At 39.6% G+C, this 23,772-nt stretch overlaps 2 pseudogenes across 2 annotated transcripts in view; both read left to right on the forward strand.

The window, feature by feature from the left end:
- LOC146450895 (uncharacterized) overlaps positions 1 to 2,192 on the forward strand; it is a 110,286-nt pseudogene extending 108,094 nt beyond the window's left edge. The window contains exons 4-5 of the transcript XR_014860194.1: positions 555 to 876; positions 2,025 to 2,192. The product of XR_014860194.1 is annotated as an uncharacterized LOC146450895 (transcript). The remainder of the gene's footprint in view (positions 1 to 554; positions 877 to 2,024) is intronic.
- A 9,470-nt stretch (positions 2,193 to 11,662) lies between these two features.
- LOC146450904 (uncharacterized) lies at positions 11,663 to 19,462 on the forward strand (annotated as a pseudogene). Its single transcript, XR_014860182.1, has 2 exons — positions 11,663 to 13,018; positions 14,470 to 19,462. The product of XR_014860182.1 is annotated as an uncharacterized LOC146450904 (transcript).
- Positions 19,463 to 23,772: the final 4,310 nt, after the last annotated feature.

A 23,772-nucleotide genomic window follows, 5' to 3' on the forward strand; every position in this document is an offset into this window, starting at 1 on the left:
CCCATTCCAACCATATATATGGTGGTGTTCCATAAACGACATCTTCATGATATGGACCGACACTCTCTTGACGACCTCCAGACCTTCACGAGGGTCTCATTGGGGTTAACCACCAGCTGTCAAACAGCCTAAAATTAAACTGCCAACCGTCAAAAAAGCAGTTACTATTTGCAGTCAAAGGTTTCAAGGTCTTTCAAATATCACTATTTTACCTGCTCATCCCGGACTTTTTGGCTTTCAAGCCAGTTCCATGTTCCCAAATATGCTCACTTCATGGTCATCTCTATTTAATTTTACTAAAATGACATTTCAAATAACTTTCCGTATAAATTCAGCTGTGTCTGTACACTGTTTAATGCTAATGTTACAATCTTCTTGTCATACTAGACACACTAACAGAGCTATAAGCCATTCATCGTTTTCCCTACCTTCGATCTTATCGATCGATGGCAGGTAAATTTGATTACGGTCACTGCTAGGGATCTAAAGGGGATGATATGACTTAGCACGATGTCATTGAATAATTCACATTAACCTTCACTTTCCTCTTGTAGCATCATTGTGCACGTTTGACTTCGAAAATGGCATCAGTGGTTGGACAAAGACTGGTACAGTATTTGACAACCAGCCTACCTATGGTGACAATCCGACAGCTCGCAACAGAGGTCAGCCTGCCGAGCAACAGGGAGACTTTTGGATCGGAGGATATGAGAACAGACCCTCCGAAGAAGCACCAGCAGGGGAGATTCAAGGAGCGAGCCCCAAGGAACGCTTACTTCCCCTCCCTTCAAGATCGTGGGTAATACCATTTCGTTTCTGATTGGCGGAGGTTGCGATATGAATACAGTTCGTGCAGAATTGATAATCGACGGCGAGGTGAGACTCAATGTAGTTTTGATTCCACAAATCGCTGTTTTTATTGCTTCAACGCAGACATTGCGTGACAGAAGGTAAATCTTTGATAAACGGACAGAGTCAAGATTAAACTGATTTATCTTGTAACCTTTTAGCACCTTTTGGCAAAACAGCTTTCTTTGAATAAGCAAATTATAATACTCCTTATTTTTTGCCAAAGTCGCATCTAAAGACATACCATTATAGTAAAATCTTAAGCGGTCTAATTGCCCTACCTCAGTTACCTGACTTCTTAATGATACCGGGATCGCAGATCTAAGACCATCCCATACTAGGAAGTTGCACTGTAATCTCAAATCTTGCCTTAGAGAATCCAAAGACCCTGAACTGTTCTGCTGAAATTGAAGTTGGCTAATTGAAACTACACCTTTGTCAAAAAACTGTAAAAAACTGGCTTTCCATTTATCCTGATATTTTTGTTCTTCCATATAACAGACGCTTTTTCATCTTCATCCGAAAAGACGTTTCTAAAGTCTGCCCAAAACTTAAGAAGTTCAGAGTAAAACTTATTAGCTATGTCGTATAATCATTTGGGTCGTAATCACAGTGAGAAATAAAATCTCCCCAACTTTTAACACGGGAGATGACAACTCTAACAAACGCTGTTTGGGGACAAAGCCAAAATTGTTCCGGGAATCTGGAGATTTTTCCGGGAATCGGGACACTTAGAAATTTTTCGGGGAAACACGCTATAATTCCGGGACATTGCAGGAAAAGAATCGGGACATCAAAGGAGATGTTTCCCAAAAATTCGGGAGGATGATCCAAATTTCTGGGACGACTAAGTTTAAGACCTAGTATTGCTCAAACAGCGTTTGTTAGAGTTGTCACCCCCCGTTTTTAACAACAGTTAAATACCTTTGAGTTGCATCTCTCGTGGTTTCTTCAGATTCTTTAACAAAGGATATTATAACAACACTCAGCGGACCACTTTACAACAGCAACTGCCAAATGTGTTTATCACAATCACCGAGCTTTAATTAAACGTACTGCTGTATTTGCAGTTTCGTAGATCTGCCGTTAAAACCGTACCCGTAAGCTTACCTTATCTTCATCTTATGCTCATGACACTACACGCCAACTATTTACCTCAGCATTTTAATTTGTAGGTTGTCAAAACTGCCACTGGGAATTGCACTGAAACGATGGGCCGTGTGGCCTGGGACGTCGGTGCCTTTATTGACAAAACAGCACATGTCAAACTGGTTGACTCGAGCAGCGAACCTTGGGGCCACATCAACTTTGATGACCTCAAAGGCGACATCATCTGCTTGTAATCGTTCTGAATCTCGAGCTTACTCTCGTTAAAGAATCGTAAAAAAAGCGTTAAGGGATTAGGGGAACAAGTAAAAGATTAAGGATTTGCATTTCAATTCCTATGCCAACAGCAGTCCGCTCCGAGTTATCCAAGACCACCTACTGAGGCAGTCTTGTTTAGATCGATTTCGGGCCTTTTACTGTTGGCGCTTGGGATTCATTAGGAGTCATCGTACTTGTGGTAATTGTGGTAGGCTGCTACTAGACGTGTAAGACACGGGAAATAAAATTTCAAATGCAAGTTTTGTGGTTTTTCGTTGCTTTATCATGACTTGATCCAAGAATTAATGCACTTCTCGGCGTGTACGCGCGAACTTATGTGATGATAGATTTTTCTTACCCGCGTGATTCGACTGCGGAAAACGACTCTTCATATAACTCGGTGGCTTCGGCCATAACAACGGGAGGAGGGAGTGGGGGGGGGGGGGGGGGGGGAAGGGAAGATTAGGTCATGAGCGACTCACTTGTGCGAGAAAGAAGCTCGTCACAACTTCTGTGGTACGCGGGATCTGGCCAACTGGAACTCGACGACAGCATAGAACAAATCAGAACTCAAACCAGCATAGATTTAAAAAATTATTTGGAAATACAACTAAAGTTGCACTGGTGGATTAAAAGCGTTTTGAAAGTATTTACATAAAAAATGTTCCCGACGTTTCGGTCGCAATCACGGACCTTCTTCAGGGGAGGTGAAAGAAAAATTATGCAGAAGCACAGTTATAAACAAAACGCTGATTAAAATTCAGGATATGTGTCATTTTTTCTTGTTAGCGATAGTCAAGAGTAAATACTCCTTGGGGAGTAACGCCCCGTCGGCTCGATTGAGTGGGTCTTTGGCGCAATTAATCTCCCAGGCCTCGAGAATCTTTCTTTTGTGCCAATTATTGTTAGAGTAACTTAATTTGTATTTCCAAATAATTTTTTAATGTACCCCGCCCCTGGTGACAAACCCAGCTTCAACAGCATAGATTTATTCTGTCTCATGATATAACATAACCAGGAACTTAACCAATTTACAAGCACAGGTTAACGTCTTTATATATGTACATCTGTTCTTTGTTTGACTCGAACCTTTTTTTCGATAACAGAAGAACGTGGAGTACAACGAGTGTTACAACAAAACCAAAAGAAAGCGGATCAACAAAAGTTACGCTAACTCTGCAAGTACGGAACATAAGACATGCTGAGTCTGTTTGAATCCTAAAGTAGTTAACAGATATCTCTACTTACAGCCAATGTCGACAAAAACCAAGTTCCTGACACTAATATACGGTTTTCTTCATGTTCATGTTAACCGCGTTGCTGTCAAAAGCATAGTGCTAAGATTGCTGTTGTGAATTTTTTTTTATTTGGGGGGGGGGGGGGGGGGGGTTGGTCTACGCAGGCTATGTGGCTGTCTGCCATGTCGTACTCTTAGGTAGGCCTTGGCGGATTGTGCTCCAAAAAGTGGCATATTATGCTACTAGCGGTGCTCAAAATTTTGCCAAATTATGCCAAAATTATGCTCCTGATTTCCGAAATTATGCTGACAAAATGACGTAGATTCTGTACATATAGGCGCGCAAATGGCGCAATAACGACACCAAATTATGATGGGTTGTTACTAGAATCGATATTCCAAAATAATGTTGGACACTTAAAGATTTTTACACAATAGAAATCTTATGATTTTGACACAAAAGAAATCTTATTTCTAACAATAAAAGAAGCTTAAAACTCAAAGTAGTGCTCGCCTCCGAACCCGGGCAATTTGCTTCATATCTCCTAGCCATATCCAATAGACCAACGAGGGATAGCTCACAAAATTGGTAATTGCTGCCGCTAGGCAGTCTTCATATTCTTGAAGCCATCAAGAAATTTTGATTCGACGGTTTGGTTCGACGGTTCGACCCATCGTTCGCATTAAGAAACAGCCAATCAGAAATCCTGTTTTATGGCGCAGCCAATTTTAGCCAATCAGTAGCTGTCTTATAAGAAAAATTGACATGTGCTTGCTGAGCGGAAAATCGCATGTGCTCGCAGCAAGATATAAATACAGTTGAACAGAGTGAAGGTTTCGCTGTTTACGGGTGAGTTTTGGCACTTTTTTCTGATCTATTATGACTACTTCTATTCGAGGAAACATTCATCAAGGTCATGAAGCTTTCAGTGAGCATTGTAGAGGCCGACAGTGCGCATTTATGTCACTTGCAGCTTTGCTTTTCAATCGATCGAATTCGGTCGATTTATGGACACCAACAAATATCGATATGACATTTTATGTCATGAAGATCGCCAAGTATTTAGTTTATTTCCACGTTGCGCTAGATAGACAAAAGAAAGTGTCACTAATCGTTCTAAGAATCAGTTAAAAAGCCCTTATCATTACATGTTGCGTTAGACAGTGTTATTCGTTTAATACACCTTCCGTTTTCGTTAACCAATAAGCCTATATTTCTTTTCCACTTTTAGCAATTGCTACAAGCATAATCCCAACAAAAGCCTTAGGAACACCAATAGTTACTTGTTAATGTTATACTTAAAGAACATACATGTAGCCATGTTATTTTGCAAATAAAATCAGTTATATTTTTGTTGAAATCCTCATTGTCGTATTTGCATTCAAAAACTCCTTAAACGGCAGCACTCACTTCTCAAGAAGAACTGCCAGTTTTTAACTTATATAAGAGAGTTACCATCACAACAAATGACCGCTAACCGTTTTTAATTCAGTGCTTAGACCTAAATAGTGTAGATCAGTGCCAAACTCCCAAAACGGATGTTCCCTGCCTAAATGGAGCTCTATTTTCTCAGTTCTCTCCCTAACAAATGGGCTTCTGTTCTCTTCTATGTCAGGTTTTCACGATTAAGAGCGGCAATCCAGAAATTTCGCCTGGAGGTGTGCAAAATGAAAAAAAAAATGGAAATTCCAAAACTTTGCCAGGACATAAGTCAGATGAAGTATTGCTAGAAAAGATACTTTGAGTTCGATTAGATTTTTATTTTTGGCGAGCGGCGACAAGGTCGGTTTGGCCGCTCCCACATCGGTTTTCACGGCGTCCACACCATACGTTACTTGAAAGTCGCCTAAAAATAAACATAACAGTAAATCCGATCACTAAACATCTTAATCAAAAGAATGCATATTTAGAAATACAGCTACACAAAGCAAGTCACGGAAAAAGAAAACAGGAAAATTTATGCCAGAGTAAAGAATCTCTACAGAACAAAGAAAGCATATCAGAGAAGGGGGCATACAGAGAATGATCCTGGAGCACTGCACCTTTACACCCACTAGAATTTGGAGGAGGACTAGAAAGACAAGTCGAGACAAGTTTTTTTTTTTTATTTCTGGACAATAGATAATTGTGTTAAAAATGAGGGAAAGGTTTAATTTAATTGTTCATAACATGTTTATGCCCATGAATAGCAAGAAGAACTGGGCAAACGGAGGAACAACTGAACAAACCAAAAATGCAAACGAAAGCGCAAGCGGAAGAACGAGCGAACGAATAACCGGAAAATCAAACGATCCACCGAACACTCAACGGTGAAAACGAACAAACGAAAAACCGAGTGAACGAACTCGCGAAACCAGATGAACAGCTGAACGACCGAGTGGACAGAGAAAGACTTCTCCTTTCTCCGTTGATTTGATCTAGAAGAATTTCTTAAAAAGAAACACTTTTTAATTAAAGTCAGCTTCAAAAACCATTTCTTGTTGTATGCATACAACAACAACGGATGTGAAGGCAATCTAACAATATTATTCTGATTATTTTATTGTTTTCTTTTTTCCATCCCTTTTTTAAATCCAAGACGATGTATTAATATAGCCGTCCTTTCGGTCCTTCAGCTGTTCATTTCAATGATAGTTGTCTGTTGACGCATTTGGCCCTTTGTGCTCGAGTGTCATCCAGCGTTTGTTCGGCTGCCCGTTTTGGCCATTAGTTTGGTCAAAAGGCATGGCAGTACGTTCGAGCGATTGTTTGTTCGCCGCTCACCTGGTTAATTACTTGTGTTTTCATTCGCCTTTTGTCTTGTTCAGTTGTTGTTCCATTTGCTCAATTCCAAAACTTAAGAAAATTCTTGGGCTTATTTCAGTTACACATCAACTCAATAGACCCATTCGGCTAGCGCAATGTTGTACCCAATTCAAATCCTTTGGGTATAAAATGTTTTGTTCCAAGTATTTCCATATCATTTAAAAATGAATGCTACATTATAATGCAAATGCAATGAAAAAGAAAATCTTAACCCTGGGGGATCTGAATTGGGTTCAACATTGCGTTAGCCGAATGGGTCTATCATTAAAAACAGCCCAGTGAAACATTGCGGATACACATATTCGTGTTTTAATACTTTCAGCTACAGTGCTAAAGAGAAAGACTATCTCTTTCTTCTTTGATCTGATAAACAAAAACCATTATTGCCAGTTAATATCTTACCAATAGGCCATTTTACAGTTGTGTGCTTAGTGACCTGGTCTTGAATTAGAAGCGAGGCTGGGGTTGACCTTGTTTTGATACAAACCTCACTGCTATTCACATGTAGATCATACTGTTCTTATGCTAACTATTTGCATTTACATATGAAAAGCAGGGAGCTCTGTAAGAACAGTATGATCTACATGTGAATAGCAGTGAGGTTTGTATCAAAACAAGGTCACCCCCAGCCTCGCTTCCAATTCAAGACCAGGTCGCTAAGCACACAGCTGCAACATGGCCTATTGTCCTTTCAAAGCAGTTTTCCGTTAGCCGTTATATGCATTGTGTTTACCGCCTGAGATTATGTTTATAACTTCTCCATTTACTAGGATACGCGCAAGGCATGGGCCGGTGGCATTCAATTGTCGAAAAACCAGAAATGTTGTATTCGCGTCCTGATAAAAGCTGCTAAGTTCTGACAGCATTTCTTGCCTTTCTACGCTGTGATTTAGTTCATTAAGTATTCACATATTAAAGTAAGGATGTCTTGGAAATACCACCTTAGTTTATTGCAAATTGAAACGTTTGTTCGCTTTCCCGGCATGTCTTTCAAATCTGAAATTTTCCTGTTGGTGCTAGTGTATGGCATTGGATATTGAAATAATTACCTATGTACTTTGAGGGAATTAATTTTGTAGCATTTAACATTCCAAATTAGTCCAAAGATGAAAGCTTCGAAAACGATGAACCACAAGGTTTTTATCAGTTAGATGTTCCAACTTCATAATGGCCTATAGGATATTTGAATAACAGGATTGTTGGCAAGTGGTTGCGCAAAACTCATCTAAAAAAAGGCACGGTAATCGGCCCCAAAAAAACCCTCAAAAACGGTAACGCGGTTGGCACTAAACTTTACCAAAAAAATCCCCACAAAACCGTCCTAACCAGAAACATCACGCCGCGCGATGATAGTACTCGTAACGTACTTACAAAACTCTACTTGGTTAAAAATAATTCAAATGTCTCAATACGTGCGCGCGTTTTATCCTCGCGCGCGAGTTCGTTCTCTGTCTTCTTAACTAGGATACTCTGAACGAGCCTTATTTTGAGAAATAATGTATATATACATTTAGCCAAGCCTAAAAGTGGAGCTCCACAATTACCCTGTATTTTAGGGTGAATTTCCTTACAAGAGTGTTTATGGTGCGCTTTCTACTAATGTTGCGCGCGCGCCTTTGGTGCGCGGAGCTCCGCTATTAATTGCAGAAAAGAATATCAAATACTTCAAATTTGGCAAGTCCATAACGATAATATGCTGAGGAATCTTTTGCAGACCTGGATCTTTGAAATAGTTGACATAGTAAGTTACTGATGGCAAGAAAACCAAATACCCCGTATAGGATTTCATTCCGAACACAAGTTAATGAATTGTACCAGGAAAAGTTTTAAAGGCCGACCAATTCATCCATCCATCCATCCATCCATCCTTCCATAAATCTCTCCTCCCCCTCCTCCCCCCGTACTCCCCGTCTGCCCCGAGTGGATACAGGGAGGGAGTTTCTTCCTCAATCACTTCATTTAGTCTTTCGTTTCCTCATTGATTCATTGATTCACTGGTTCATTCCTTAATTCAGTTTCCATTCTTCCTTCCTGTCTTCACTCATTCATTTATTCATTTACCGCCTTCTCATTTACTTATCTATTTGTTAATTTTCTTTCTTATTATTTTTTAACAGGCGTAGGTATGAATCCTAACTTGAATACTGTTCAAGTAAGACTATCCACGAGGCTTTTCTACAGTGGTAGAAACAGAAGATACAATTCCTTTCTTAAGCCTGTGCTGGCGAATATGCAATTTATAACCACTCGCAAACTGGTGATTATCAATCCACAAGCAAGAGAGTAAACAAACTCAAACAGCCATCGAAAGGTTAAGCCAATAAACTTTACGTCCAAGGTTGCAGAGAGCAAGCCAAAATAAGAACCCTACCTTTTTTTCTCCACTCTTTTTTTCTAGTTCATTATTTGACAATATACATGTGTTATTATGATCAGTAAATTATTACAAATTTATCTTGACCCTCAAATACTCCTCTTTTATCGAACCTTCCCTCACTCCCTCTGCTGTGTTCTAACAGCGCCCAAAATTCATGACTGTGGTTTGGGGTTTATGAAAAGAGCCGCCCAAATATATCCCTGGAAAGGTAGTAAAGCACTCAGTGAATAAGATGTTTAGAACAACGTTTAATTTTCCCCATGTGTCTGCACCTCCGCCGCCCACAAATAGTTCTCAATGTGTGCGCGCAACACTGGCTGCTGCTCGCAAACAATTTGGGTGAAATGGTGACTATCCTTAGGGAGGTTAAACTGACCTAGTGCAGGGGACCACGCCATCCAAGAGAGAATAAACCGGATCAAACTTTTTAATGAAAAGAATACTTGTTCTAGACGTCGTCCAGAATAAAGACACAAAATTAAGACTGATACCGCGGATACAGAGCAGGGCAGATGTAGTGTATGCTGACATCTCGACTAGTAGAACTAGTCTTCTAAAGATTCACCAGAATTACGAATTACGCCAGATTAACGAATTATTGCCAATCGGTAAGATAATTCCCTAATGGATAGAATACTCGGGCGTTTTGAGAAATACACTCCCGAGCCTTATAATTTCCCCCTGTTAATCCAAATGGTAAGTGTATTTCAGACCACTGAAGGCTAACCAGATCCAATTTCAGAACAAAATAATTAAACTTTATTAATGCCCGTTGTAAAACCAAAGCGGCTTCAGTAAAACCGTTTCCTTCTGTGTTCTTTTGAAAAATGCTAGTCCCTGGAGATTTGGGCCCCGCGGAAAAAAAGAAGGAGGGGGTGGTGGAAGGGAGGAATTGGCACTGCGTGTTTCAGTGGTCCCTACGGTGTCGCTATTACCGGGGCTCGAGTGTACTAACGATTCTGTAAAGTATAATTTTAAAATAAAGAGTTACAAAAACTTTTGATCTAATCAACATATGACATGCTCTTATTCGCTTTTATAACTGAACCCGCTCAGATTGTCAGAGCACGGAAGGGCTGCACTGCTACACCGGCACAGAAAACTATTGGCTATAAAGTGTGAACACATAGTTACGAGCATACATACCTCTTACTAACCGATTTTTCTCGGTCCGTACTGTAAGTTGCGTACCGAGTTTTTTTCCCGTACATTTTCGCACTTGGGTCATAATTCAACGGGCAAAACGAGGATTCGTAACGTACAGTACAAACCGAGAAAACGAGGTTAGTAAGATATTTAGTATATCTCTGAGGTAAATCGGGCGCGCGGGAAAGGAAACTTTCGAATCCAGCGCCTTGTACAGTGAAATACGGCCGGAAAAATTGACCAATCACACCGCGCGTACTAACTGAGAGATATAATGATGGTTCTTCACTTCAAACTATACCCCATAGTTTTTCCAATCGATCGAGAGGAGGATTCAGTTACCAGTTTACCGTTTTCTACCTTCCAGATCGTGAGCAAGACCTTACGAGCATACGTTTCCTTCAACTTTCAACGAGATTTGGCGTTGCGAGAAAATATGTTGCGGGGTTCCCGAAATGAGGGCTGATCCCGGTTCTTTTAAACAATTTTCAGTTCCGTTTCTTTTATAGTTGTTTAGTTTAATTTCTGAATTCGGTATTGTTAAGATTTAGAGTTTCCGCGCATTTAGTGTCAAGAGACTCAGAATTGATGGCCTAAATTTCAATCATAGTACATTATTTTAAAAGAACAACCATTAGTCCACAGGAATCGATGGTTATTCCACTTTTCTCAATCTTACTGACTGGTGATACGAGGATAACTTTCAGAAAAAAGAAAAAGATTCTTCTTAACATTTCAACAGTTTCAAACAGAAGATTGAGGGTGGTCCAGGGATACACATCTGAGCCTCGAACAATCAGTTGTGGTGTTCCACAAGGATCCATCCTTGGACCACTGTTATTTCTTATTTACATAAATGATCTTCCTGCGTGTTTAAAATATGCGACAGCTCGTATGTTTGCAGACGACACTACCATCACAAATTCTCATAAATCTACGGCGCGCCTTCACCGGGAAGTTAATCATGATCTGAATAATCTACAAAATTGGCTACTAGCTAATCAGCTTAGCTTAAATGTTCTTAAAACAGAGTCATGTATTTTGCCTCTGATTATAACCTATCTAATCTTGGAATCTTCGCGATAGATTCCTTGAAAATTGGCGACCAACCTATAACCAGAGTTCAGTCCACTAAGTACCTTGGAGTTGTATTTGATCAACGTCTAGTATGGGAGGAGCATGTTGACAGCCTTTGCAAACGTGTCTCTTCAGGACTAGCTGCGTTAAAACAGGCTCGTCAGTATGTTCCCCAAGACACACTTCTAACGATATACAACGCGGTTATTAAACCCCTCTTTGATTACTGTGACGTAGTATGGGGTAATTTAAATAAAAATCTAACGGCGAGACTCCAAAAACTCCAAAATCGAGAGGCCAGAATTATAACCCAAAAGGGTTACGATGTAAGGTCTGCTGATATTAGAAAAGAATTAAGATGGGACGACCTGGAAACTATCAGGGAAAAACATTTAGCAATCGTTATGTACAAAGTTGTTAACAACAAAGCTCCAGGTTATCTCGTCAGTCTTTTTGAAAAAAGCAACAGTGGTTATGCGCTACGTGAGAGTGAAAGTAGACTTCTCCTCCCCAAATATAACACTGAATTTGCTAAAAGCAGCAGTTTTTCTTTTATTGGGGCAAAGATATGGAACACCATCCCACATCATATTAGAACTGCTCCCACTCTCTCTGCTTTTGAAAAACAAAATAAATAGCCTCGCTGTCATTAAAGTTCTGTATATATATAGTCTATCAGTGCATAGTGTATTTTAACCATTGAATAACTTGTATTACCTTTAACACGGCTTTTCTGTAAAGCAGCAGTTTTTCTTTTACTGATGTAAATTCCGTGGTTAAATAAAGGTCATTCTCTCTCTCTCTCTCTCTGTATATCCACCATCAAGCACATCAGTGCCAGGGAAGATTCCACTTGTTCAAGTGGCTGTAACTTTCACAATATATCATCAAATGACGCGAAATTTACAAGGTTGGTTGTTTCTTCAATATTCTTCATGATCCAGTGGCATATTTGGCTTTCTTTTCAGCCTAACATGAATTTTTAGCTCTTTCTTTTTGCTTGTGGCGGGAAATCAACCACTTTCCTCTAAAAAAGCAAAAAAATCCATTAAACCGATTTTTTCACGCAAAACGCGAGTGTTTATGAATTACCCCACTCCCAGAGCGTTACCTTAGGTTACCTCCATTGCAGGAATTTGGATTTTTTGACTTTCGAAAATTTTCAAGTTTACTTGCATGTCTAGGGTTAGACTCAAAGCTCAAAAACGCGCATTCATTATTTTTTCCGTGACCAGGCAGATACAAACAACTGTAACTTTGTTACTTTAAGAGGTAACAGGCTCAAAAAATTCTCACTTACTATATGTATATTGAAGCAGGTATGTGTTAAGTTTCAGTTCATTTAAAAACTATTTGCATCATTTATGGTACTTTGAATTGTGCAAAGTCATTTTTTTTTCGCGGCGGGAAATCAAACACAACTTCAAAGGGGCAAAAAAATTGTAATTTTTAACCAATATGACTACAATTTTGTAAAAGAGTACCAAACTATATGAATTTTTGGGTGATTTGTTCTTTGTCTGTTTCCCTTTGCATATTTGGGGCAATTTTCACGTGCGAATGCTAAAAGTGGCGGGAGATCAACCGCAAGCGTCCTCTCCTGCCAGAAGGGCCCTTTTTTAAAAGGGTGGAACTTGCATTGATTTTAATGTTTCTTTTCGAAAATGTTTTTATCTTTTATGGAAATGTAAGCAGTTTTAGCGTTAGTAAAAACGCTTAGTATCACAAAATAGGTACAATATATTACCCAGTTTCCGAAAAATTTAGTCTACAGTTACCATCCTAGTATAGTATACCTGTGTATGATACTGAGGATTCCGGTTGGTGGATTAATACCACGTGGTTCAAAAATCTGGCGTTTGATTCCTGCGTGAAAGTCTCTTGGGAATATGGGGGCACGTGGTGAGAAAAAAACGATATTTTGGTTTGCATGCATTTCATTGCGATGACGTCTTCACCGCGTATACCCTCGTCCACGAGCGTTCGTTCAGTCACACGCAAGGGGATCCAATCCTGCTACCATCTCAGGGGATTGGAATGAAGCTGACGGAACCATTGTCTTTTCATTTCCGTTCAGTTTTAGCTATAATCTATTTATTTTATTATAATTTTAACAATTACAATTTCTGCACTCCTCACTCTTTAGCCTTTTTCCTCCTTAGTACCCAATCCTCCTTCTCTTCCTCCTTTTCCTCTGACAACCCACATCTGACATCCCTACTGGTAGCGTATTATGAGTTACCCGTGCTATAAGTGTGGGCATGAGTAAGTTAGTGACTTATTGAGTTACTCGTGCTAAAAGTGCGTTGCTCATGATAAACATTTATCACTCAGCTGGTCCACAGCAGTAAGCGTATAACACAACTTTGCACTCATAGGAGGGGTCCATGATCCATAAGAAAGTGCCATCGGCAATAGGGAAGTTATTGAAAGTACCAATATTTATCAAATAAAATGATTATGTAAGTTCGTTTGATGGACGCTTATTTATTTCAATTCCATTTCTAAACGCAAATAGGCTCAGAGGAGAGTTAACGCACCACATTTGTATGACGGGGGCATAGCGTGTGCCCCCAGTCTGAATAAACCTTTTTTTTTTTAAGTTACGTTTTCTCCACTGAAACCTTACTTGACTACATAAAAGTTAAAAAGATTGCAAAATAAAGCGTTCTTATTTTGGTTCAAATCTGATTTCCCGCGCATTAGCTTACGTATAAGGTGCTAGAAAAGGGAATAGAGTAAGGAATTTCGCGGGCATGAAAAATAAGGATAGCGCGAAAAAGAGTGAAAGTAATGCCTGTTGTTCTGATTGGTTCAATGCCTTTGCACAGAATCTTAAAAAACGTTAACGGTTGTTTTGAAATTAAAATCAACCAGGTGGATAAATAAGGGACACAAAATGCCCTTTGAGACGACAAGCGATAGTTAAGTACAGGCCTCTATTCAGCTACTTTCAACACTCCAAATCCAAGTAAAACCCGTTACAGGCAAAAATACGAGAATTTCAGTAAATTGGAGGTTTTAAGAAAACTGAAATGGCTTCTGACAATACAATGGTCACATAGCAGGAGTTATGAAGGTCTGTCAATCCCATTTTTATTGTCTTCCGCGACGGAGGAAAATTTTTTTCCCAGCCAGGCGTTTAGAGATGTCTTGCATTTTGCATCTGTCTCGCGATCAAGTGATTCCTCTTTGCTGTTCCTGTTTCTGAATTTGCCGCCATCATGTTGGAGAACAGCCTTTTCCTGGCTCAGAATTAAAGGACGCTCAAAGCATGATGAGCGATTACATTTAATAATAAATTGACCTGAATTTCTTCGCCGAGAAGAGGCCACCGGTTAGATACTGGCAACATACCGTTGACTTGTCAAAGGAAAAAATAGTTCACCTTAAATGGCCTTTTGGGTTTACTGCCACACGTCTTCAAATAACTGAGAAGTGTTGTGCTTTAAATTCATTTGGTAGAAATCTATCTTTTTTTTTTACAAAATATTGATCGGTATATACTTGGTGAAACATACATATCGAATACATGATTCCGTACAAGAATGTATAAACTTTGGTGTAGCGTACATGAATCCGTACAGTGCTCGGACTCCACTTTCCGGTAAGTGACCTTCTTCTTGCTCCTTAAACCTACCGCATGCTTAAGAAAATAGCTGAGCAAACTGCCTTTCGAGGCTTCGAGAGGCAATCAGTTTAGCTGTTTACTCAAGTGTACGATTAAGTTTTCGTGAGAATTTCGCCTTGCGAGGCAAAATCTATGAGAGATATTTTCCTATTTTTACTGTAAAGAAAGTAACCATCAATAATTCCAAAGTACGAGAGTGTCCCTTATGCAAGGCACGAGTTACTCATTTAAGAAGGCATGTGGTCGCCTTACACGTAAACAAAGGCGAGAGGCTGGCCTTATCACAACTCGAGTCCGTACTCCAGGCTGCCATTCATGGAGAGGATACGCAAGGGAAAAGAAGAGTAGAAAAGCGGTTAGGCAAGAAAATTTCGTTCAAAGGCAGAGTCCGGGAAAAATGCCCACTGTGTGACAAATCCGTGTAGGCGTTGACAACGCATCTTCAGCGCGGTGCTCACCAACTAAGTGTAAACGATTCCATTTACAAAAATGCATTGAGAATGGCCAGGCCATTCGAGGGTAAAACGCAAGAACTACAGAGTTGCAAGAGGAAGGCAACAGGTCAGCCAATGGTCAGTCAAACTAAAAGACGAAACTTGACTCCCCTGGCTATGCTCGTGCTAGCGGATTGTCCCGACCTTTTCGACACCGATGAGAATGACTCAGATTTCAAAACGTCGAGTGTTGATAACATTTACACTGAATCAGAATCATCTTATCCCAGCAGTGTTATTCCACCTACTCCAACGAGGTCGAAATCAGTGACAGTCATCGAAGAAAATTTAAACGATGAGAGAAAGTTGGTACAAGAGAACAACAATGTAAAGAGAGCTGACGATGAGGCTGCTGCTGCTGATGATGATGATGGCGATGATGATGATGATGATGATGATGATGATGATGATGATGATGATGAGGGGGAGGAGGAGGAGGAGGAGGAAGGTTTAGATGATAGAGATGAACATGAGTCTGAAGGTTTACTAAACCATACGGATGAAGTTGACGAAGATGATGCTAGTGGCGAGGAGTGGAAAGCCCTCACTGTGAGTTCATTTTACAAAGGAAGACCCAAAGGATTCAGACATCATCTTCTCGAGTTATTTTACGAACATTTGCAAGATCTTGATGGTGGAGCAAGCAAAGAGAGACAGGCCTCCATCCACGCGCAAAATGTGCGCAAGTTACTTGATCTCCTCGATCCAAAGAATGACACCATTAGTTGTATCATTGAAGATGGTGGTATGCAGATGTGGCGAGAGTGGGGCAAACCAAACTTGGTACACAACAAGATTACGCCAGGCACCGTTAAATCATATTTCTCTTCTGTGGGAAAATTTCTAAAGTTTATAATCAACAAAGTAGCAGACGAGACGAGAGATTTTCCAAACATTGACGAACGGTCTCTGCGACTGGCAAGCAATGTCCTAAATCGCCTTCCTGACTGGAGGACGGCAATTTCCAGAAAGTTCAGTCACAAGAAATGGGAGAAAGTGCTGCAAGTATCCAGAATGTTGCCACCATCGTCTACTATTAATGACTTGATGTCAACAGCGCCAGCCAAAGAGGCCATACAAATTCTCAACAAGAGCAGCACTGGACACCTCGTCAGTTCGCGGGAGTTTATCACTGTTCGAGATTTTCTCATTGCTCGACTTGAGCTTGAAAACGCACAAAGGCCAGGTCCTATGGAAACTGCCACAGTATCCAACTTCCGAGAGGCTGAGAAGAGTGATGATGGCAGCTACACCGTGTATTGTCCGAAGCACAAGCGATCCATTGATGGCCCAGCACGGATTTGTATGGATGCAGAAACCTACGCCAATGTAAGCACTTACATCGAGCTTGTGCGTGGCGTCTGTGCCAATGATATCGAGGAAGCCTTGTTTGTGACAGCAACGGATGGGAAAGCATTTGATAAGAGTAACATCGGTAAGAGGATAACCGCCTTTTGGTTTAAAGCTAAGCAAATAAAGTTGTCGAGTACCGATGTCAGGAAGATAGCCGCCTCAACAACTTTTGACATGGACATCGTTGAAAAGAGGGCCATCCATGAACACATGGCTCATAGAGAGGAAACAGCAGATCATTACTACAACGTTGGCCACATCACTAAGAAGTCGTCCAGAGGTCACCAGCTCCTGAAGAAATTGCTTGGCTTGGATACGTCAGTGGCAACAAGAACGAAATCAGGAAGCGTGTCGGCAAATTCAACACCTCCAAAAGATGCAGATTCGGAGCCAAGCGTTAACGTCGAAGGCCTTTTCTAGTAATCATGTGGCAATCATAGAAATGCTCTTTTCCAGTCAAATAATTTCTCACTCTCCCATTACGTTGGACATTGTTAGAAGCACCATCGCCGAGCACGTGGATTTACGCGCTTTCGGAAACGATTCTAGAATGGTCAAGAAGATCTATGACAAAGTGTGCTACCTGCGGCGAAAAGAAAAGCAGAACATGGTGTTACCATCAAATGACCCTGACCCACCTTCAAGCAGAACAGAAGCGTGGGTTAACGCTATTAATGAAACCGCATCTGTTTCTGTCACAATCTCGCGCTCAAAAGCCAAATGGAATCAAGAGGATGAAAAATCCGTGGAAAAGTTCTTTTCAAAGTATCCTGTGCGCCCGGACAAAGAAGCGTTAAGGACCTTGTTCAACTCAGTAGACTGCCTCAAGGATATCCTCGACAGCTTTGAACGTTGCTATAACAAAGTGAAAAACATATTCAAAAAGAGGTCTGCAAAATAGAGTCGCGACTATTGCGGATGTCTGCTGTTGAAAAAGGTGCATGTAAAAAGAGTATAGTCGTAAAATTACTAAATCAAAAAAAGAATAAAACAAAGCAATAGGTTTTAAGTGTAGTGTGACTACCGAACAATTATCATAGAGACTTGACGCAATCGTGACGGTAACGCCAACCAAAACGTTACTTTTAGAAATACATGTTCGCGCTCTGTGATCTATCTTTTAAGCTTTCCAATCGTTCTACTTGTACAAAGTGGGGTAATTATTCAGGAAAATAATCAGTGGCGAATGCGTTCAACTTTAAATTTGGTAATTTCACGTTGCTTTGCAAATGACGGCAAACAAATGAACTAATTTTACCGCATTCACACGGCCATTGCTTTTGCTCTTTAAATGTTTCTTTTTTTACCCTCTGGTTCCTATCGTCATCGTGTTTGCGTAAAGTCCCTAATAGTCGTGAAGTTGTCAAAAAATGTACCACTGTTTTGGGAGTGGGTTTACTGAAATTGGAAGCTTTGGAATGGCACTTCTCGTGCTTGTCAGGGATAAAACACAAGCTGGGGTAACCAATCCCTGGGAAGTGCCCCACAAATGCATTAAGTGTCCTGGTTACCTTAGTCTTCCACCCATTTCTAAAATACAACTTATTTTCTTCAACCATGCGAATTTTTTTAAAATATATAATCTGCTAGGATCTGCAGGCCATGCACTGTTTTCATAATCTTATCTTGTCTTGTCTGTTTAGTTTAGTTTATTTTATGACAATACTTCGTAATTTTTGGTAACTAATATTGTAAAACTGAGCGTGCTGTGGTGCAAATGTATCCTTGGTTTAATAAACAATAGAAAATATAATTCAAACGAGGAAATTGAACCACAGCATCAACATAAGCAGTAAAATTATTGTTCTTGTTAAATATGAGAAAATCAAATAAAGTCGTTGTTGTTCCATTATGAAACAAAACCCTGCCTTGTCATCTTTCTGGCTTCTCGTTGCTGCACCGGTGAGTAGATTTGGTTACACGTCAATACCCCCTTACAAACTTTACCATCGTAGCTGTTGCGCAATTCAGCCTTTAGCTGCGATGCAGTTTTTAATAAACTATCTATCTATCTGTTGCCCTTTGCCTGAAGTACAACATTTCCTGGACAAAACCAGAACGAATTGCAGACTGTTGCAAGTAGGGAAACAGGAATCCACCTGTCAAATGACTAACTAATGAAAACCTCACGACTCTAAAAAACCATGGGGTTGTCATGAAGAACTTCACCATCTCTAAAACAACATTGATACTCTTTTATCTGGAATAGTTAGACGGCAGTTTGAATTTTGAAGGAATTTGATTTTTGACGTAAAATGAAGGTTATACCCCTTTATCCCAAACGTGAAAAGTCCAAAGTAGCCGTCGAGGCAAAATATCTATAAGAGATAGAACATTTACACACAACATATTTAGGCTTACTCTTTTCATTGTGAAAATTTGGAGGAATTTTAGTTTTTGACTCAAAATGATGATAATACCCGTTGAGAGATTAAAATCCAAGATGGCCGCCGAGGCATGGCAATTATTGGGATCGTCAAACACATTGTCACTACAGACTTCCACACTATTTATTTAGGCTTACCCTTTGATTTGTAATAGTGAGCAGCCTTCTTTGTCGCAAGATAACCGTTTTTTATTCCGCGCTGTATAATGAAAAAGACCCAGCAGACTGTGAATTTTAAACACACTAAGAAAAAAAAATATAGTGACTTCGAAAAAAATCTGAAATGTGCCGGATATTATAGTGCGATTCTCAATGTACATCATTAAGAAGAGTATGAAAAATTACCTTTCAAAGAGTAAGATCCTACATCATTTAGCCTCATCAACAATTGTCCCGCCGTCGTCATGTCGGGGTATCAACCACATGGCGGGACATCAACTACGCGGCGGGACATCAACCACTAAATGTGGCGGGATATCAACCACCGGCGGGACATCAACCACATCAAAGGCGGGCTATCAACCATACGGCGGGAGATCACCCAAACGGCGGGAAATCATCCAAAATTGAGGCGGGGTATCACCAAGTATACAACTCTCTCTCTCTCTCTCTCTCTCTCTCTCTCTCTCTCTCTCTCTCTCTCTCTCTCTCTCTCTCTCTCTCTCTCTCTCTCTCTCTCTCTCTCTCTCTCTCTCTCTCTCTCTCTCTCTCTCTCTCTCTCTCTCTCTCTCTCTCTCTCTCTCTCTCTCTCTCTCTGTGCTTTCTGTTCTGTTATTTCTTTTATGCATGTTAGTTATGTAAGATGTAAAAAAAGAAAAAAAAAATGAAATAAAATAAATCAAACCATCACAATGAATTCCGTTTGCACCTCTTTATTATTCCAGTAACAACTTAAGTCCCATAATTATTATTTTCGTTTTGCAGTCACTAAACATCTACTTGATTTGACAGTCTTTGGCTTGGATTCTCATTCCTTGTTCTGCAAAGCTGTCCAATCTTCTGTAAAACGAAGAACCATAATGTATAATATTAGAAAACGCAATCGAAAGTGTCTTGACTTTCCCATCTTCGACTCTGCCCGTGTTATACTTGACTTTTGTATGCGGTGCAAACCGTTTGCGCTGCTTCAATAGTTTCCACATTTCAGCTTTTTTTCCCCGAAATGTATCATCTTTGAAACATTTTTTCTAACATTGAGATAGTGTTAAATTATAACAAAATATTCAATCAGTTACCCAGTCAAAGCAAAACTTACCGATGCTACTTTTCAAGTACAAACCCCACAGGTCCTACGACAATAAAATAAAGCAAATCTGGGTGCATTATGGCAATCTTCTCGGTTTCTCTCACAGTACCGTGAAACGAGGTCCTGGCATGGATCTAGAAAATATATATATATATATATAAAAAAGATTAAATAAAAGGGTCCCCTAACACATATTTTAACAGAGTTTGTTTTGTTTCGAAAATATCAACTCTGAATGAAAGACAAACAGGCCCTTATGTATACTTACTGCAGTATATACACACGACAAGAGATCGGACAAGCCATTATTGTTGAGTATGGCTTACTCCGGCAGTCGCCACGGGCCGCCAATTCGTTGCAGTCCCTTCTTCTATCCTGACAGTAACCTAAAAAACAAGTTCGCACCGACGTTAAAATTATAAGAAGCATAAAACGAGGCAATCAGTTGATAGTTTAACTAAAGTGCTGTTCAACTAAAGCTATATTAGTATAATCTGTTTGCATCCATGATAACGACTTCCACTAAGGTACTACAAACACCAATTTGGCATCCGTGAAAGCACAAAGGTAAACAAGAAGCAGTGTAGCTTGCCACAGTCCTTAATACTAGCCAGTACTGTCCGATCAGTAAAGAAGGTGGTGAGTTCAATTGGGGGCTCTGATTTGTTTGATTTGACATGCGCAACATTCCGTTTTTCTTGAGAACTAAAAGAGACTTTGGCCAAACATACTATTGGTCTTCCCATTCTTGAACTTCTTTCCCATGATATTTTAATGTCACTCTTTTCAGGAAAGTCTTCGCTCGTCTGTCGAACTTTTTCACTTCCAGTATACTGCCTCCTTAGCCCTACAAGAGTAGACGCCTTTTCCCGTTTTTTTTTTTTTTTTTACAGTAAAAGAATCTGCTCGCATAGGCTGCTGCCCCCTTAATAATGCAATAAAAACTGATTCTCTAGATTTAGGTTTTTAGGTGATCCTCTGGTTCGCAGTCTATGTGCGCTCTGGATTAGTACTGCAATAATTAAGTACAAAAGCGAACAATTTTTCCTTTTGTTTTGTTCAAGCGTTAAGCATTTTAGTTAATAAAAGTGAGTCACTCACCTTTGCTGACGCAGTATATATATTTGAATGACAAAATAACAGACTTAGAAAATACTGCTATTATCGGCATAATGTTCAAATATGCCTCAGATAGTAACAATACTAAGCTGCACATCTCTGGACCTTATTGATCCAGTGGTGGACAGTCCAACATGAACAGTCAGCAAGTTAAGAATCATACCTGCGCCTGTGAAAAATAATAATAAACAAAATATGTTAATAAACAAACAAACCAATGAATAAATGAATGAACGAACGAACGATCGAAATAACGAACGAACAAGGGAATGAATGAATGAATGAACGAACGAAAGAACGAACGATCGAAATAACGAACGAACAAGGGAATGAATGAATGAATGAATGAATGAATGAATGAATGAATGAATGAATGAATGAATGAATGAATGAATGAATGAATGAATGAATGAATGAATGAATGAATGAATGAATGAATGAATGGATGGATGGATGGATGGATGGATGGATGGATGGATGGATGGATGGATGGATGGATGGATGGATGGATGGATGGATGGATGAATGAATGAATGAATGAATGAATGAATGAATGAATGAATAAATGAACGATAGTAGTGTAGTAAGGAAGGAAGGAAAGAAAGAAATAATGAAAGAACAATTTATGAATTACTGAACCAATAAATGATTGATGGATAGGAAAGACTGAAAGAAGCCTACAACTACCCGGGCCAGAGTGGGGAAAGTGGGGAAGGGGGAGGGGGGGTGGGTGAGGAGAGGTTTATGAAAGGATGGATGAATGGGTCGCCCTTTCAATTTATTTTCCTGTTGTTTTATAAACTTGTGTTCGGAATTAAATCCTATGCGAGTTATTGATTTTCTTGCCAACGATACTGTCTCAAAAATTTCAAAAGATTTATCTACTCTATATCTATAATCAATTAAGTTGGTAAAATTGCAAGATATCACACCAACTGATAAAATAATAAAAACAATAATAATATTAAAAACCCAAGAGCTTAAAAGCTACAATAATTTGAAAACGGAATAAAACTAATGCGGCAGAGAAGAAGATTTGTTCAGAGTATCCTGATATTCAAATATCCTATGTTACATTATGACAATGGAAAATCTCTCCGATATAAAAAAAAGTTCGTATTGGTTTTCGAAGCTTCCAACGTTGGACTAATTTGCAATCCTAAAGCTACAAAATTAATTCATTCGAAGCACCTCACTAAAAATCTCTATTCTTTGACCGTGTACTTTAGGGAGAAAAAAATTGGGTCAGGCGTTAGGCTAAAAACGTTATCAGCAATGGTGGTAATCGAGCCGTTGTGCATTAATGTCAGTGAATTACTTGGAATTATGTTTTGAGCACAACATTTTAAGAACGATGAAAGATTCGTTTCTATTTTGACTAGTGTGCATGTGTATGTGTGTGCTTGGGGATGTGAATGGAAAGATACTTACAATATCCAATGCCGCACACCAGCACCAACAGGAAAATACCACATTTGAAAGACATGCTGGAAAGCCAACAAACGTTTTAATTTCAAAGTTATATTTTATTAAAAGATATCCTGACTTGATTATGTGAATACTTGATAAAATAAATCACAATAGTTATTCGTCAATCAAATGTTAGCATGACTTGCACGTATACCATCCTAGCTAATGGAGCAAATTGTAAACTTTATCTCAGCTGGTTAACCCCACGCACAGAAGCTAACGGAAAACTAGCTGAAAACAAAAACTGTTTTGGGAGGACAATTGGTAAGATAACTGGCAATAATGAGAAAACAAGCTTTGACGATTAGTTTTTTAAAATCGTCCAAAGAACGTGGACTTTCTAGCGCCTCGAAAGTGAGCAACTCGGTCAACAAAATTGTATTAAAGCCTTAATAGCTAAGCTAAAACCTTAATAACTCAAAATTCAGAGAACACTCACTTTGCTGAAGAACAAAGTCATGATCTGTAGTAACTGCTCCTTGATCTCTAGTTTTTAATCTCCGTATCCTTTGCGGCAAGCCTCTGCAAAAAGATGGCTCAAAGCAAAGATGTTATCCACCTTATGTCTGTCGGTATCCATGGCATCAGCCTTTACTTCGTTCTTTGGTATTTCTGTTTTAATTTGTCGTTTACCCTTGACATTGAACATTGCATGAGGCCAGCCGTGCATTTTTTGTAGCTCCAATCTTGCTAATCCACATAGGAAGTTTTTGATGAATTCTCTGACCCTAATGTAATTTATATGAAAATATGCTGTTCTCTGAGCAGAACTTTCTTTAGCGCTTCTTTGTTTTTATCATTTTCCATCGACATTGAACTGCATTGCTTGACGCCTAAGCGCGCATTCTCTTGTTGTTTTTTTTTTTGTCTCTGTTTCTGGCATACCATTGCTATCGTCCGTAAAATTCAACTGAAACAGGCGCCATAGTCAGTCTAAACGAACAAAACCAAGCGCTAACCCTCATAAAGAAATACATAAGAAAGTTCTGCTCAGAGAACAGCACTTTCTCATTTCCATTCCCTAAGGGCCAGAGAAAAGCGCGTGCACTGTTCAATTTCCATTTTACCAGCCAATATGCCAGCTTTTGAGCTTAAAAGTAAGTCACAAGGACAAAACATTCATTGTAATCTTAGTAATGTTTTTTTTCGTGGGAACCTTACCTCATCTATTTATTTCAATTTGAACAATTCCCGGCATAGATGCGTGCTTCTATTC

This window comes from Pavona decussata, unplaced genomic scaffold, assembly GCF_977016875.1.
Source record: "Pavona decussata unplaced genomic scaffold, jaPavDecu1.1 SCAFFOLD_416, whole genome shotgun sequence".
In the NCBI taxonomy this organism is placed as follows: Eukaryota; Metazoa; Cnidaria; class Anthozoa; order Scleractinia; family Agariciidae; genus Pavona; species Pavona decussata.